This window comes from Gavialis gangeticus, unplaced genomic scaffold (genome assembly GCF_001723915.1).
Source record: "Gavialis gangeticus isolate Ggan-Ray unplaced genomic scaffold, GavGan_comp1, whole genome shotgun sequence".
Taxonomy (NCBI): Eukaryota; Metazoa; Chordata; order Crocodylia; family Gavialidae; genus Gavialis; species Gavialis gangeticus.
The window spans coordinates 97,724,013-97,742,913 of NW_017729025.1; the positions used below are offsets into that span (position 1 = coordinate 97,724,013).

The 18,901-nt window shown below is 44.1% G+C and overlaps 1 protein-coding gene across 2 annotated transcripts in view; it reads right to left on the reverse strand.

Annotated features, from left to right (window-relative positions):
• NR1H3 (nuclear receptor subfamily 1 group H member 3) overlaps positions 1-18,888 on the reverse strand; it is a 53,903-nt gene extending 35,015 nt beyond the window's left edge. Inside the window, exon 1 of one of the 2 annotated variants that reach the window (XM_019519265.1) lies at positions 18,798-18,888. The gene's annotated coding sequence lies outside the window, so the exon portion shown is untranslated. Of the gene's footprint in view, positions 1-5,853; positions 6,072-18,797 lie in introns of those variants that run through there. The other variant, XM_019519266.1, reaches the window with a different exon arrangement.
• Positions 18,889-18,901: the final 13 nt, after the last annotated feature.

An 18,901-nucleotide genomic window follows, 5' to 3' on the forward strand; every position in this document is an offset into this window, starting at 1 on the left:
TTTGACCCTCCTGGGGATTACCTTCCTCTGGGCTTGGAGGATCGTATCCTTAAGGAGCGACCCCTCCCCTTGGACACCCGGCTCCCCTCCCCTCCGAGTCTTCAGCGCTTCTCCAACTATCCTCCTTAGCTCATTGAAGTTCGCCCTCCTAAAATCCAGGGCCACCACCTGACTGCTTGCCTTTGCCACCTTGCACTGAATGGTGAATTCTAGCAGGCAGTGGTCACTGTCGCCCAGTTCAACTTCATCTCACAGAATCATGACCCCCAAAGGTCACCTGGTCTAATCCTCCTATGAATTGAATGGCTTACTAATAGAAGCTAAAGGGTTCAAGTGATTTAAAGTGCACCTACATTAAGGATCTGTGCTATTTCAGCTAGATTAAAAGGAAAAAAATCTAGTGCAACTAGCACAACTTTTGTAGAATAGCTAAAGATAAAGCAATTTTCCTAGAAACCATAACCTCATGCTATGAGAACTAGAGCCATCAAACATACATTGAGATGAAATGTTGAATCTGCTGGACTCCTGTCTGGTTCTCTTATGTTCTGCCAAATGATGAATGCAAGATGTGTTCCACCCAAAGGCCATATCAATTTGCATGACTTGTGGAAATAAGACTTTAGACTGAATATGGAGCCTGCAAGGAGTACAGAGCCCTTCCGTCTTTGAGGCACACATTCACTACATTTTGAGTCATCCAAGAAAAAGACAGTTCAAAAGAAATGCAATGGCAGCAGTAGGGAAACTCCTGAACTGTCAGAAAGAATAAAGTAACACTATATCCAGGATCACAAGCTAAAGTACTTGGGCTTGGGATTAAAGAAAGAAGGCTTCCAGTGCCCAAAGGCACAAAAGCGGACAGTTCAAACTTGTTTGCAAGCTACTCAGATATAAATGCTAGCAGAAGGCTTTGGGTGGGTATATCTGGGGATGGGAGCTGAAGATGAACGAATCCCACACTTACAATGTGCTCTTGGCCCCATGTAGACTCAGTGGTACAGCTGCAAGCAGCATCTCCAGGCATGTCTGGGCTTGAGATACAGAAGAGTGAGTACATTTTACCCTGAGGAGACAGTCTGCTGAGTACATCTCTACACAACAGAAGTCATTCAAATATTAGTTATTTCAAAGAGTTACCATACAGCTCAGAGTGACACCACATGTATTACTAGAGGAAGGGACAGTTTTGCACTTGAGGAACTGAATGACAACGCTCGGGTCCTGCTGCCTTCAATTCAATGACTAGGCAGTCTCAGCACAGCCATGAACTGCTATGTATGTCAGAACGTAGGGAAGAGGGCCAGACACCCAGAGCCAAAGAGGAGGACATGGGATATTTGCCTGGCGACATTTCCAAAGAGAACGCATTAATGAATGAAACAAACCAAATCAGAGAGGAAGAATTAAACTTGCTGTCAGCTAAACATTTTCAGTGCAAAGAAGGTTAGGTTTGTTTTTTTTCTTAAGACATGAAGTTTCCCTACAATACTCAATTAGTTTGCGGTCATCCACAGAATGGGGGTAGGGGGAAAGCAATGGATCTGATATAGGGAGGGTGAACTCATCCGAGAGCAGAGATATTACAGACAAGCTTCACCCAGGGCACAACATGTTTCTTTTCCCTTTGTAGATCCAGTAGCAGCCTCAGGCTGATGATGCCCGACTTAAATACAAACAGTAGCACCTGTTTACTGGGTGGGGGAGGCTGAATCAGCAGTTTCATCACAGAAGGCCTTCTGGGACAGCTACAGCAGCTATGGCCGGACAGCCCTGGCAGTGCGACAGCAGCAGGTGCCAGACAGATGGGAAGGCAGTGTGACTGGACTGCCAGAGCTGATTTCCATTTGAAATGTTTTTAAATTATCTATCCCAATGTCTCTTCCCTGAGGCTGTACTCAAGCTCAGCTTGCAGGGATGCTAACAGAGCACAGACAAATCAGGAGCCTCATACCTCAGAACCAACCCAAATTTTTCCGTTCCACTTGCTAACAGGACAGGCAACACACCCTTCACCTCAGCACAGCCTGAGGCCAATCCTATCAGGAGCAGGATTTCTACTACCCTCTACAAGTCATGAGGAACTGCTGCAGGAAAACACCATGAAGATTTAAGCACACATTTTCACAGAGCTAAAGATCACTCTTCCTTTTGTATAAGCCATCAGTTTGTTAGAAGTGCAAGTACCTAGAGTTGCAATGCAAACTCAACTACAGGTGTAAAAATACAACGCAAACTGTACAAGCAGCTGTGCTGTCCCAATCCCCAGTACCAGTTCTGGAAAGCAGAGCTGGAAAAATGACAAAAGATGGGGCAGCGCCTTGCTTCCAAACAGTTTCCAGAACAATAATGCAGTGAGGACAGACTCCAGTGAAGGAGTACCACTAGGTTTGCCTTAGTGCATCTGCTTCTCTTAGCCCTAATCACTCGCATCTGAAAACAGGCACCAAACACTTACAAAATGAATTTGCAGCAGCTCCTGCCCCTACCTCTCCTAGAGATGACCAAACAAGTCAGAGACCAAAGGTTCCAAACTCAGCGCTCCGGCTACAATTTGAAGCATAAGTGTCAGGAAACTACCCACAAAAATATCAGGATACAAGCCAAAGCATCCAGTCCTGGCTCCTGCAGCAAGTGCTCCCAACCTTCCTGCCCTCTAGAAACATCCATCTCATCCTCCAGCCAAAACCCTCCCCAAAAATCAGGGAATCTCTCCTCCACTCATTCTAGAAGCCTCTCATTTTATCTATAGTCAGGAAGCCTGAGCCTGGACATCTTTCAGAAGCGCTGCTTAGGCATTTGGCCAGCAATGGTAGGTTGGGATACTGTTCAGGGGTACTCCGTTTTATGTTGACAGTACTTGCTTTTTAAATGGGAAAAAAATCTCCTGTTTTTATAAGTTACTTTGTTTTCTTATTATAAACCACTCTGAGCCTTTGTTGGGAAGGGTGGTATATAAACCAAATCAATCTATCACAAGCCCTAGAGGCAGGTCTAAATTTTATCCCCTGACCTCAAGGCAGATAAATAAAGGGACACGACCTTCGGTAGCACAGTGTATGCACAATAAGCTAGGCAGACCAGATGCAATCACAATGACTTCTCTGTACTAAGCATGTCCGCCCTCCCCCGATCCTCAGTTACACAAATTCCCCTACCCTTCCTGGAAGGACCAGTGCATACTGAAAAAAAATCTCGGTCCCCAAAGCTACAAGCCTTCCTCAGCATTTTCTTTAATCAGGATTTTCTTTAATGTGACACTTCCAGGCAAGAGCTCTTTTACACTTGGGAAATGGTGCTATCAAAACAGAAGAACAGGAGCAAGAGTCAGCAAAAGCTGGAAGAACCTCTTATTTCCCAATGACAAACACTCAGAAGAAATGCTGGAGCTTTTCAGAAGATTTTAATCACAAGTATGCCTATCTGCCTCTGCCCAGGTTAGCAGATTACTTGGAAGTGCATTCTACTGTGCATCTGCAAGACTACTTTGCAGCTGTGCTTCCATTACACATTTTTGCCTATGGTCCATAGGATTATTCCTTTGCATTGTGCTACTGTGTAAACAAGTAGTGCACAAGTGCATGTGATAGGGAGACCTAGCCTTCAATGCAGATACTTAAGACATGAATCCAAATCTTGTATTTAGGCTCCTTCCACAGTTGCTGACATGTACTTCACATGTACCCGTACCCTAACCCTAAGGGTTGACATGATCCTAAATATGAAAGCAAGACCCACAATACTTCAGAAGAATCTTTCCTGAAATCACATTTGAGGTATTTCATTAGGGCTTAATGTTACAGCACTAGGCTGAAAGAGCAACCAGAAAGGACATTCAGTTACACTTGTCCCCTCTTAGTCCAAGAACAGCTGATGCCAGGATGACCCAAAGTTCTGTTCCATTAACCAGGAGGTTTTCATGAACTTCCTAAAAGTGCTTCTTCTGACCCTGTCTCTAGGAAGGAAAAATGGTTCTTAAATGCTTCATGGGCTCACTTGTTCCTTTTGCTCTCTAAGGGCGCCCTCTTCCCAGCCTCTGCTGGGGAGAACTACTAATAGGATGGATATGATTTAATATGATCATCATCTGCAAGAGGGTGAACAGTATGTTACTGACAGGCTTAACAGATACTAAATGGGAAGTAGTGGCTCACACCCATTAGGGCAGATAAATAACCCAGAATACTTAAAGAAATTAAGGCGCATAGGCAGAAATATAAGGCACACAGAAAAATAAGAAGTGTGACTCTGCCTATCAAGCTAATACTTAATAGGAAAAAGTAACCCAATATCAATCCCATCAAGGATCTGGACATACCTGGGAAACTGATGCCTGCGTGACAGGATAGTTAATTAGATAAGGGCTCACAATGCAGCACAGGTAACAAAAAGCCAGTAATTGTACAAACTATAGATGGAGAAGGGAAATAATCTGTCTTTATATAACTTTGGGGAAAGAAAGATGAACTCAAGATCCAGGGCTGGATCTTGAGTTCTGACAGAGACTCCCCATCCCCATACAGCTTTAGGATGAACCCATTTGAAACAATGTAGTCAAGTCTGATATGTCAGTACCAGAATGATGTCCACAAACTGCAGGAAATTTAGAGAATAAAAATGAGCAATCAGAGACAGAGGAGATTAAAACAACTAAAACACATGTCACTTGGCTAACAGGGGATGGGGACAGGGGCAGCAAGATGCAACAATGGCATACAAAAGTGGTTAACCATAAAGCATTTCAACTGAAAATGATAAAAAGTGATGGGAGGAGTGACAGAGATGAGGGTGAACCGAAGAGGAACAGGATGAAGCCAAGAAAGGGAAATTTACAAGGAAACATCAACCTAATGGCAAGATCTGTTACACCATGGAATAATCTCTTAATGCAGGTGGGGAAGTGTCATTGCTTGGGATACTGAAAAAACAGACTTACTAAAGCCCTGGAACATTCCCTCAAGTGACCAATCACACAGACAGAAGCTATGATCAAACAAGACTCCTTCCCATCTTTAGTGTTTATGAAGGAAATAAGAATTTTCCAGAGCCTCCCAGCAGACTGGTGTAACTTTGGTCAATCCCTCATTACTCCTCCCATGCTAAGGTCTGTGCTAGGTACCAAGACTAGGGAGAGGAATAAAGCGATTATCAAGAGCAGAGGGTCTGAAACAGAGGCAGCTAACATGTTCTCATATCACAGAGTTTTTCCCCCCCACAACTGCTGCAAACCAGTCTTGCCGCTCCACTGTGCCTCAGCAGCAAAGAGGTCCCTAGGTATTTAACAGAACTTAGCTGGTCTCGGTAAGAAATCCTCCGTAATTCCTTCTCATATTGTAAAAAGGAACAACAGCAGCAGACTAGGGACCAGTTTAGGCTTATCCCATGCACAAAGAAATCCAAGACAGAAATAGCAAAGATGGGTTGTCTCTCTGCTACATGACTCCACCGTGCTTACGATAACTGGACTTGGGGAGCTCATGGGCTACACTACCGCAATACAAATGACAAATATAATAATTCAAGCCCAGCCAGGATGAGCCCCAGCGGCTTCTCTCTACTCCTCCTTTCTGTTCACATGCTCTCTCCTGACATCTCTTGCACTTCGATCCTTGCCGTTGTCCACAAAACATAGCACCACACATGTTCCCAAGTTCTTCTGTGACCAAGCAAGCCACTGTTCTTCTCCAAGCAGCCTGAGGCAGCATTTTCTGAAAATGCCCCAAGGCAGACAGGAATAAGATGTGACAACCCTGATACCACCACAGGGGGAAGGGGGGAGAAGAGCAAGAGTGAGAACTAAACCACACCAGCAATTGCTTCACTTACAGAAATAAAAATTCGCAGCTCACCTACCTGGTCCTGCAACAAAGCTTTACTTTCCCCCTCCTGCCTGTCCCCTTTCTTCCTTCAGTTCAAACAGCTGAAGTTTAGCTCAGTTGGTTAGAACATGGTGTTATTCACAGAACGTTGCAGGTTCAATCCCTTCTAGCCTTACTTGTCTATGAAAATAAGTTTAGTCTGTGCTAGCCAGAGTGCCTTGAAGATCTCACAGCAACACAAGGAGCTAGCAAAAAAAGTGAATGCCTTCAGGTCAGCAAGATCCCAGAGTGGGCTGTGTTCTCCCACTCCCTCCCTCCCTGCCGGATGCCCTTGGTCCTGTAATCGAGGGAAAGAGAAAGGAGAAAAGGTTACTCCAGTTCATTCACATTGCACACAGTGCTCCGTTTGGCCTCTTTTCCTGTATGACAGCAAGCAAGTGATGATGAGAAAGATGGGGTCAGGACAGCAATCAACCACATTCACTGGCTTGGGATTTCTGGTGGTGTTGGTTGCATAAGCTCCACTAAACACTGGCAAAAGCCACCTAACTTTACTACATCCTACTCTTTTTTAATGCAAATGTTATACTGTACCCATCACCTGGGGTCCCAAGTGTCAGAGAAATCTACAACTGACACAACCTCAAGAAGAACAGGAACTGAGGCACTATGGGGTCTAGAGAGGGAGAGGCTATAGTAGTGGATCTTCTCACACACCTGATGCAATGGCAGTCAGCCCTCCTAAACGTCTAACTAAAACAGGCGCCTAAAGGGAACAGCTGCACAACTAGGGTCTCCACCAGCCCCTACAGCACCTGCAAGGGAGAACAGCAGCAAATCTTGCTATTCTGTAGCTGAACTAAAGTAACCCCAAAAGCTTGGCTCAGACTCCAGTTCTGCGTCAGACTGACTCCCTATCAGCACCGACCTTCGGACAGCAGGAAACGCAATCGGGGCTTTGACTCTGACAGGGGCTTCGAACAGGAAAAAGTCCCATCCGTGCTCCTCCCAGAAGGAGGAACAGAGTGAACACAGCAATAGGCCCTGCTGTCCAACAAGGAAGCAAAGGGCAAGTCTGATCCGCTCTTGGGAGGAGTGCGTGGCAAGGGATGCAAAGTCTGGGGCCTTTGCTAGAAATACCACTTACAACCACTCTTCAAATACAATAATTCAATGCTGACAACTAGGCTCCTCTGCCAGTGTAACTGCATCTATTCTAGAGGTTTGTCAGCACCAGTCTTTTGGTTAGGAGTGCAGTTTTTTTCCCTTCACCATTTTAAAATCAGCAAAGCAATATGAGAGAGAGAGAAAAAAAACTTAAGTACGGACCAGGCATGAGATACCTTCAGGTAGACTAGGAAGAAATCCTATGGCGAAACCACCTTGCAACCAAAACCCTGGTCCGGAGAATAAAAGCTGAGTGACTACGCTTTTGGTTTGCAATGAAAACCTAAGTGCAGCAATGGTACATGATGGCCAACATAAAAGCTTTAAAAACAAGAGAGAGAGAGATCCAGCCCTGGTCTGGTTTTCTTCTAATGCCACTGGATGTCAGTGGAGACAGTGAATTTGAAAAGTATGTGGCTTTGCTGGATCTCTTCTCTAGCTCCACTCAAGCAATGGTACCCACCTCTGAAATTTAAGGCATAAAACAGAGTTAGTTATTCAATGCTGTAAAACCATGATAACAAGCTAGTCTTTACACCATCTCTTCCCAGAGAATGCAACTCAAAGGAGACAGTTATGGGATGCCCAGATTTCAGAATGGTGGAATGGGGAGATACACAGGGGCAGGTATTTGGAGACAAACACATAGATCTTAAAGCGGGACTTGCAAAAATGAAAAGTGAAGCAAAATTCTCCATTCATTGTCAAGTGATGCAAAGGCACTACCATCTTAGAACAGGGAGCTGACCTAACACAGGATCCTACACTTTCCTTTCCCAATCCTCAATGATCCCCAAGGCCTTGAACCCCCACTATAGGTAGTCACAAACCCTCTCCAGGTGGACCTGGGAAGATGCTACCTCAATACTAGAAAACTGTCTATAAGCTGAAAAGAGACCAGGGAAATGTAAAGGCAAGGCTGAATGCCAAGAATCATTTTATGACATTGAGGTACAAGGGAAGAGGGACAAAACCATGCCTCCACTAATTTGATAAACCCCAGAAATTGACATTTCAGGGCTCAATCCTGCCCTGCTTCCTGTGGAAAATTAAGATGATAACAACAAACTCATTAGTACTTTTTCATCTGCAAAGTTCTTTAAAAACAAGTAATTTAATCCCCTTTACACCCATAAAGGAGAGTACAACTCATGATCTATGCCAATCAAATGCCTTCTGCAGCCTATCATTATACAAGGAAAGGAAGGGAAGGGAGAAAAAAAGAAAACAATCAAAAGATAACAGCATCTGCTGGGCTGTCCCAGACTATTTCCTTGGTGTCACCCTTTTACTGTTACCATGACAAGGACAAATGTCAATACTTACTAAATAAAAGAATAATAAAAACAGTAATAACATTATCCTTATTTTACAAGCAGGGAGGATAGACGATTTGCCCAAGGCTGTCAAATGAGTCACACCAGTCACAGCCAACTCAGAAGTGCCTGGCTCTTCCTTCCATGCTCAGACCTTCCTTTCTCTCATACTCATCTTCCCCATCTCTGATTTCTACAAAACAGAATTCTGGTGCCCCAAGGGCAAGAGGAAGAGTTGAGAATAGAGAAGTGGAATAAAGGATGCATCAGCAATGCTTACACTGCAGGAATTTGCTCAGTCCTCTGTTAATTCATCCTCCCTCTCTTCCTTGCACAACTTGGTCTATTAGCCTGTTGCATATTGTTATAACAGATTATATTCTCTTTGGGGCAGGGTCTTTTCACAGTACATTTGTATGATTCCTACTCCAAAGTGATCCCAATAAATAGATGCCTATACATGCTACTGTAATACAAAGGGACCAAACAAGAAATGAGATTTGGTACTGCATTGAGAAATGGGCAGGAAGACCCTGATTCCTGAATTCCAGTGAGAAAATGTTTTAATTATATTAACAGAAGTATCACACCTACTTGCAGAAGAATGGCAGGAAGGCAAGGCAGTACCACAGAAACATGGCCTGTTTAAAGCAGATGACACTGAGACTGGTTCTTAAGTCACTTCAAAGGAAGCCGGCTCAGCTATTGTACATCTTGGTATAATCCCTGGATGTCCACTACAGAAAAACAATTGAGCAGTATTTGCTGCCTTCCCATTTATGATAATGGAATAGTACAGCAAAGAATGGAATGCAAAAGAACAGCTACTATGGGGAATACACAGCATTATAATGAATAGGTATTGCCAGAACTGTAAGGGAACATGGGGAAAGGGGCTGAAAGCTACAGGACAGAAACAAGGGCATTAGGAGCTGTGGTTAAGGGAAGTTTGCTCTGTATTTGATTATGCTCTTCCTGCCTCTAGTCAGCTTGACTAGCCCTCTTCTGCCAGGTGGTTCAAATTCCATTAAATACTGCAGACACACATGGAACGGGAGGAGGAAATTGCAGATTTACAGTGAATGTTCAGATGGAAAACAAAATGAAATATCTGTGCATGAGAGAGAGAAAGGATCTGCATGTCAGGGAAAGAGCGTGTGAGAGGGCATGCAACAGTCTGTGCAACACAGTGTGTGTGCAGGTCTAATTCCCTCCAAGGCTTTGGTCCAAATGTGGAGCTGAACTTTTGCAGACTTTGTCCTGCCAAGTCATGTTCCCTTCTCCCAGTGTCTGACATCACCACAAACGCTCAGCTGGAAAACAGGCTGGAGTCAGACAGAGTCGGCTGGTTCTAGGCCAGCCAGTGAAATGGCTGCAGTCAGGGCACACCCTCCAGATGGGAAACAAGAGCCTCCCATTTCCTACAGGATAGCTCCAAATACTCAGGAGACCCAGGTGCCTCCAGAGGCCCCAACCCTAGCACAACTCAATTCAACAAGGGCCCCAACAAAGCATACAAATCCTAAGATGCAAGCAGATGAGCACCAGTAAAATCCAGAAAGGACAAGAGAGGCATGCACAGGCTTCAGGGCTCTCAAAAGAACTAATAAATCAGTGAAACACCAATTAACACTGAGGTTCCAACCTCACGCAATTCCCATGTATTCCTCTTGTGCTGGAGTTTTGTTTCTATAGTTGCTCAAATACAAAGGTTTGTTTTTTGGTTTGTTTGGGTTTTTGGGGGGGGGGGTTGTTTTTTGGGTTTTTTTGTTTTTGGTTTGTTTGTTTTTTTTTATATAAAAACCCTAAAATTATCAGGTACTCAAGAGAGGACAAGGTCTGAGTTTGTCATGGATATGTATCCCTGGGACTCACCTCAACAGCACTCAAGAAGAAAGGAATTGAGGTACATATAACAGAGTTCCCAAATCACACACACTTCCTCCAGTGAAACCAAAGTCCCACAAAAAATTCAGTTCTGTATAAAAGTGTACGTGTGCATGCGCACCTGCCATATGCTCTGAAAAGTTCAGCTGTAGCTCCAGCTTTGCAGGTTCTCTGAGTAATTTGCAGGGATGCATGTACATGACATACTCAGACTTTGTCCTCTCAGAGTACCTGACAATTTATGGTTTTTTTAAACGTTATTTACAGCAACTAGGGATTGAGACTCAGGAGAAAATGTGTGTTGAGGGGTGACTGGATCTCTACTGACTTCATCCCTACACCAGGAGCAGTCTGATGGCTCAAGAGCACTGGGAAAGTTCCACCATAGGTGCAGAAGTCAGGGGAGGCTTGCTGGAGATGGAGCCTAAAGGAAAGGGGGCATGGGGCTCCATTCTCTCTTCAGTTTCTCCTGAGTCTCCATCCCTAGTTGCTGCAGGGAGAAGCATAGTCGGAAGAACCCTCTGAGGTTCCACTTATGTTGCTGGGATGCCAATGTATGGAGACCTCCTTTACTTGACCTCCAGCATAATCCATTTTCATATTTTGTGCGTGTCAATTCATGCAATTAAGTAACTACGTTCCAAGTTGAAAAAAGGAGTGGAAAGCAGAAGAGTCTGTTTTCGTCTTCCAAACTATGACTAAAAGTGTGGTGTGAGAATGATCTCTACTAGTTTAAAAACTGAGAGGGCCATGCTTATCAAAGCAAACAAACAGAAAAACGGTCAGTTCAATTCATTAACTGTAGATAATACTTTTTTGCTTAATAATCAGAAAATATTGTGATAAAAAGCTTACTTTTTATTATGTATCTCTTACATTCAAAGTAGCCTCATTTAAACTGCTTTAAAAAGCTATTCTTGTGAATTTAAGTTGAATTCCAATTTTCATTCAAATGCAGCTTGACACAAATTGCAAGTAACAATGACCATGATGTAGTAAATAAGAAATAAGATATTCACCATTCTGTAACATAATAAAAATTAAGAATCTAAATAAATTAGCGTTAATATGATTGCTTAAATAAATGTGCATAGATACAGTAAAACTTGGTGGCAAGCAAAGAGTCTCATTGGCTAAAATAATTTGGGACTCAGCCTTCCTTTTGGAAAGTAACTAAAAAGTAAAAATGCAAAACAAGACAACAGTAAGTTATTTAAATCACTAATTTTAATCGTGATTTAAATCAATCCATCTCATCTAAGTGACAGTCATGCAAGGACCTAAATTAGCTCCAGGATCATCATATCAGAAGGGAGGGGAAAGCTTGGATATGTAAGTTCTTAGCATGGCTAGTTTTAAGCTTTTTAAAAATTTTACACTTTCTCTTAGCTTTTTAAACTCAAAAAGATGATGAACACATTTTGTGCACAAAAAGAATCCTGCAGCCACTTAGCTCGTCTCCTGACTCCAGCAGTCTTGGACTACCTCTATAAATACCACATTTTCTCATATATAAACCCACATTTCCCCCTCAAAGCCAGTTGGGAAAAATCAAGGTATGTATTATACACAAGGAAAAAGACTCCCCATGAGTCTGGGGAGGGCAGGGATGGGGATACAGCACATTTGTGGTAACAGCATTAATTGCTGTGTCTCTGGGTGCCATAGCAATTAATGCTGCCACCACTCCCCTGTCCCACCTAATTTCCAGACCTGTAGGGAGCTCCCCTCCACAGCCATGCACCAGATCACACCAGTTCATGGAGCTAATCCACAGCTGCACCTCAGCACATAGCCTTAGTCCTGGTATATGCCAGGTCCAACCCCATGCACTGGCTTCAGAGCCTCATACTTGGTTAGAACTGGCACTCTGAGACTGAGACCACACTCTGGCTCCAGGGCTGTTTGCCAGGTCAGACTCAGCACATGGCTCCTGGCAGAGGCACCAGGTACATAGGGGCCCCCCGCCTAGGGCCCTGACCCCTCCTTGGGAAGAGGCCCATCACCTGAGATGTATACAATTTCCCACATGTCCATTATCTTAGGCACACCCTGGCAAAAATAAGTCGGTACCTATGGCTCCTGGAGCCAGCAGATGATCCCAAACTTAGCGTGCAGTCCCAGAGTTGATGTGATAGGTCAGATCCATCATGTGGGATTGGACTCAGTGCACAAGGTTGGTCCATGAGCCCTCTATTGTTCACAGGGCTGACAGTAAGCTCAGCTCCCTAGCTGCCTCCACTCACTCACCTCAACAGAAGGTTCTCTCTTTCAGGCTCCCTGTCCAAAAATATCAAATGTGCTCACTATTATGGGGGTGAGCTACACGTGAGCAAATAAACTTACTAACACCCCTTTGAATTATGTTCCACAGAGAAGAGCTGCCCCAGGCTTCAGCTTAAACATAACTCTGCTCAGACTCTGTTCAATCCTGTCACCACTTCTATCCAAAAGATAATTCCTCAAACTTGTAAGCCCATATTTTTGGTCTGTTCAACAAACTCAGAATTAGATTTTAATGATCAATTGCTAGTTTACTGCCTTATCCACAACACATCTTAAACATACCCTCAATAAATAAACCTAGAATTCTCCCTCCCTGAGACATAACAGAAGATCTTTCCTGCCCTTCTCTGGATGCTCTCCAACTTAGCTGGTCTTTCCTCCAAATAACATGAACAAAGCTGAACATTACAGGCTCTGTTTTATAAAATGGTAACACAAAGAGCTTGATTTCTACACATGTTCTCACCCAGATCTACAAGCAGCAAGTATTTCTTCCTTACAGAAAATCTGGTCTTGGCATTGTAAGACTTAAAAATTCAAGCTATACTGACTGCCTAATGTTCCTCGCTGTTAGTGGATCTAGGCAGGAAGAATTTGTCTGGCCTCCACATATGGAGAAGAGGTCTTCCATCACAGAAGCAGTAAGTCAGAAAAGAAAAGCCATGGGAGGGATATTAGAGAAACCTACCACATTCATTTTAAATAAAGGAAACTATAAGTCTGCTGAAATATGCCAACTTCTCTGGAGCTAACAACATTATGTGCATCCATCCTGCCAAATTTAATCCTGGAAATTAGTCCTAGTTGCAGCTAACTGAGGTAACTGTACTTAGTTGAGGTAATAGCAAAATGTATGTGTGCTTACCTAAAAAATTCTTGATCTTCAGGTAATCATGTCCACTAGAACCTACAGGTCAAAGCTAAAGTTTACATGTCCAATAGAATGGATATTTCAGCCTGTATGCAGCTTGGCCGCAAAATCTGACTCAATCATCACTGGTAGCATGGAAAGTTCCTACGTCCTAAACATCTCTCCTGCTGTGGATAACTCCCACAACAAGGATGATTCAATTCATTGCTCCTAATTGCCAGTTGTAGCATAATACTTTGAGGCACATACACAAACTTTTCCCCAGCTTCACAACACTGGAAAAAAAATTCCCCTAATGATACAAATCAACATCATTTGATATTCTGAAATATCCAAACAGTTCTATTCTGGCTGATCCATTTTTCTCCACGGCTGGCCAGATCAATGAACCTTATTACAAGTAGAAAGGACACTTTTAGGTTAGCACGGACAAGCTTCCCTAGTCTCCAATGGAACTGTCACTGTAATATGCCTCCTAAGTTGGAAGTAGGATCATGTTTTAAATATGGACATCCAAAATGATATACATTACAATACATCTCCACTTTCCTCTAAGCACAAAATAAAGGAAAGACTTTTCTGAAAAACAACAACTATTAACAACTGAATATCCAATAAATAGAACATTAGTAAATGTCTGCTTTAATGGTTATGGGGCCTCATAGCAGATCTCATTATAGGAAGAAACTTCTCTGACTACAGTGTGTATACCCAGGACTGGATCTAAGACTAAACAGAAGGAGGAATGTTTCTTGACTATAATATAATGGTTAATAGCATTCACTTTGAGGACTCCTTGTTTTAATTACAGATAAAAGTACTAGACCTCAGAGAAAACTCCCTATTTCAAATACATGTTTTGCTTAGAACCAGTAGCTATCAGGAAAAAGTCAATTTTAATTGACAGGAAGCATGACTTGCCACATGCACTCCACTCCGGTACAATTTGCAATGACCAGCATAAAAAATGGCCATTTCCTTCCAAACTGAATGAGTCTATAACCAACCAGAGTCTAATTCTATAGAAATTTCCCTTGCTTTATGCTTTACATGCATTCCTGGAAAACAGTGCATAACTTGACTTTGCATAAAGGGAGCCCACTTCACAATGTAACAAATAGGAAAAAATTCCAAGACCTCAACTGTATGACCCCCAGACCAATTTCTACCACTTTTACAAAACTATTTTGCTACTCACCAACAGCAGGCAATATACATAAGGCACAGGGCACTATCGTAATGAGGACGGCAACTACAGAAACACGTCACAGACAATGAGGAAAAAGCACAGATCCACACAGGAGACTATATTTTGGTATGCATCACTCCCACAATGCACCACACAAAGCAGCTGACTGCAGGCTTTCACCACACCGATCGCGTATGAGTGAATTTACCTTGCATATAACAATTTTTTGGTATAAAAAGGGTCATCACTTAAGAACGAATTCACACATACAGGACCCACATAAAGCAAGGGAAATCTGTATAGGGCTGGTTGAGGAACTTGCAAACTGACAAACTCAAAGCAGATACCAAGTTCACCAACATGCAGGATTTATTACAGTTAGAAACATTTTCATAAGTCAAGGACTGTTTTTCCTTGTCATATAACTTGTGTTCCTTTCTATAGTATTTGGCAGCAGACAGGATTATAAATCTACTTTTCATATGACAAAGGAACTAGGACTGGAAGAGGCCATCCAGGTCATCAAATCCAGTCCCTTGCGTTCCCAGGCAATAACTGAATAGTTTTTGTTTTCCATAGTTGCACTAGAAGTGGGAAACCGAGCTGTTCAAGCATCAGATCCAAGTGACATAGGTCCCATATACCTGTAAAGTGAAGAGGCTACTCTTGCAGATCCAAATTCTGCCCCTCTCCACACCTTAGGAATACTGAATACCTAACCACGATAGAAAACAGGTTTTACTTCAGTAGTGATACCTGTCTGAATTTGGGCTGATGCACACTGAGGAATCTTCCTTCCTTGTAAACTAGAGATGATGGAAGAGCAGGAAAAAATAAATAAATAAATGGAGAGCTGAAGGACTCTTTGCTGCCTGCTTGTTCTTTCACATGTAGGCTCTTGTCCCTTTCCTCATCATTCCATGGTCAGCTCCTAAGGGAAAACAGCAGAAGGCCTTAAACTGCAGCAGCAAAACCAAGAACTACCCAACAATCCTCATGCTCAAAGGGAATTTAGAAAACAACTCCAGAAGATAGGCCTGGAAACAGAAATTCATAACTGTATTGGACAGTAAAAAAAAAAAAGTCTTGTTAGACAGCAGCTTTATGGCTCATTACAACCTTACAAATACTGCCAATCTTTCTGAACTTCACCAGTAATAACTACTCCCCTTTTTGAATGGTGTTGCTCTGCCACTAACTAGATTGAATATTCTACTGTTCTTCTGTCTTAGAATAGCTCCTGTTTACACTACTTCATCCCTAGTTCACAGTCCCCCTCCATTCAGACTGCTTGCATTTCCATGGAATCTTTTCTTTATATTTTGCTCAGCCCAAGTCTGCTTCCCTTCACACCTGAGGAAGCACCTTATGCCTGAAAGCTTGTCCAACAGGCCTCCCAAATATACAGCTGGTCCAATAAAACATATCACAAAAAAACCCTTCCTTCTCTAGAATAACCTGAATATTAAAGTGTTGCAGGCCATGGCAGCAGGCACAAGGGCATTGTGATCCAGTGTTGGTAACTGGGAGCAACAGTCAAGCATTTTCCTAAACTTTTAAATGAGGCAGAGAAAATAAAAAAAATCTCAGTCTTCCATTATGATACATCCCCAAGAAACACAAGAAAGAATAGAGGGCCGCAGCTTGTCTAGGGGACGCGCAGTCAGCCAAAGCATAATTTCAAACTACTGCCTACTCTACCCGAGTCTGTTCTCTTTTTGTTTGGTTTTATGTATAATTAATTATTTTATCCCCTGTTTTATTCAGAACTGACCTTCAAGTTTGGGGAAGGGGATAGGAGGACCTAAATAAATACATAAAATCAACAGATAGGGTGCGGGGTCTCTCAGGAAGGTACTAACCTACAGAATGACTGACACCTCAGAGGAGCTACTCTCTACTGCTATGGATCCACATAGACCAGCTGAGTCTGTATTCCCTTTGGAAGCCCCAGCCAGGGAAATCAGTTGCGAATCACCTGGCAGAGCTGTTACAAAGCTGACAGCAGAGAGGGGGAGCTGGGCCCTACCATGCTTCCTGGCACTAGCATCATCTATGTATTTGATACCCTTCATCCACAACCTAAGGTCTTAAGGAGAAATGCTGGCTAAGCTCTGCAGTCATGATCAGGGATTTTAGTGCTGGCTATATGGGTTCAGGTACAGTTTTTCATCCTACTTTATTCTCATGGGGGTGGAGATTAGAGAATGGAGTACTTCTTGTCCCCGAAGATAGTTTTTCCAGGGCTACCACATCCTTTCCTTCCTGGGGCAGCATAACTCAGACACTACCACCCAGACCGAGCTGTTGAGCAGGGAGACCCACGCTTCCTACAGAGCCAGACAAGCTCCCCAACAAGGTCCTTACAAAAAGGATATAGCAGGAGACACAGACCTTTCCTCTGGCCTCTGGTTTTCATTACCCAAGCTATTTTCTGAAGCCTGTGGAGGCACCAGTCATTACAAATGCCTCAGAAAGGAAAAGAGTGCAAGTAAGCCAAACTGTTAGTCAGAAAGCTGACATCAAGTTTGAAATTTTCCTCAGAAGAGTCCTGTGGTAGGACTGCCAGCCACTGGTGAGATGGAAAATAATCTTATGGGGCTGGGCCACTCCCCTGCTGTCAGTGAGTGGTGACAGGTCTGGTCTTGCCTCCAAGCTGAAGCACCCATTGGGATGGATCTACAGACCTACACATAATGAATTGGAAGTCAAATGAGACAGCTGTAATACATACCGTTTAAAACAAAGTAACTAACATGTGGAACTCACTACCACAGGATGTTGCCCCACAAATGGTGTTCAAAAGGAATTAAACAAATTTATGGAGGGGCCAACGGGAGCTATTAAACACAACCCTTTAGGGATGTAACCTACCAGCAACTGTGAGGGGACGATGGAGGATTAATCAAGCTACATGCGCCTGTTTTCAATACTCTTCTAAATCTTCCTCTACCTGCCATTGTTAGAGACAAGATACTGAGCCAGACAGACTTTTGGTCTAACCCAGTAAAATTATTCTTATTCTAAAAATGTGAGGCAACCTAAAACTTCCACTCTGGCAGATACACTGCTCCAGAAAGCTCACAATCAAGGCTATGACAAGATGCAGCAGGTGGATGAGACCAACAGAAGGGAGGCTAGGAGAAGGGGAGGACAAGGAAACAATGAAGTCATTACACATTTAAACAGATATCTCCACTCCACATCTGACAACAGCTAGGAAGGTAGTTAGCAAGAACTCTGCTATGCTTGGTGTAATAATTTGCTAGCTTAACAGACAGCTCATCTTTAAAAATCCTACACCTATGTGCCCATCTCATACACCTGCTGTTTAAGGTCACAATATAGACCATGAGCTCTGTAGGCCAGGGCCCATCTTGTTTCACCATGTAACTGTGTTATACTCAAATTCCCAGCTACCTACAATTCAAATAGCAATAAGTGCTCAACGTTCAAACACAGATATGTAATCTCTTTTATTTCATGGCACACAGAAACCAAGGCTCCCATGTAGGATAAAATGCTCCGCAGGGGGATTGCAGAGAAATCAACAGCAAAAGGGGTTGAAATGGTATGTAGTGACCTAGAAGTGAAAATCTTCAAATCCCATCTGGCCGGGGGTTAAAAACAACCAGAAGTCATTTCCTACTGGGTGTCACCCCCTGTCTCTGCTATCTCAGCTGAAGCCCAGGTGCGATCAGCATCCACCCCACCAGAACTACCGCAACAGCCATGACTCGGCCAACTCCGCAGAGATGCCGGGAGTGGCCAAGTCATGGGAACAGGCCTAGATGCCATCCCTCCAGGACCGGGGCAAGGTGGGCTGGAGAGTGCTGGGAGGTGGGAGCCTTCCCCGCCTGCTACCTGTTGAGCCAAGAGCAGAGCCTCCCCTACAGTGGCAGCGGGCCCAGCTCGAGGAAGGACAAACCTGGGTTCAAGGGAGCTGGACTCAACCAGAAGGCACCCGGCACCTTGCACACAGCAGCCGGACCCAGGCAAATATCAGAGCCCAGCTGGGGCTGTGGCCTTCCCTCCACCCACAGCCCGGGCCACGCATCTGGCGGGGCGGGGCGCGGCGCCTTGCAAGCGGCAGAGCCGGAGCTGAGCGCGGCAGGGAGGAAGCGGGCGCCCGGGACCCGGGAGGAAGGCTCCGCCAGGCCGGGAGTCACAGGGCACAGGGCCCAGCCAGGGCCGGCCCGGGAGCGGCCGGGAGGAGGCTCCTTCCCGCAGATGCCTCGTTGAGCCGGGCGGGGGGAAGTTACCCGTGGGCGCCGGGCTCGGGACCAGGAGCCGCCGTCCGGGCCGCAGCTGCGATGTCCCGTGAGCCGCGGCGGCTGCGAGTCACATGCTTGAGCTTCCCAGCGCC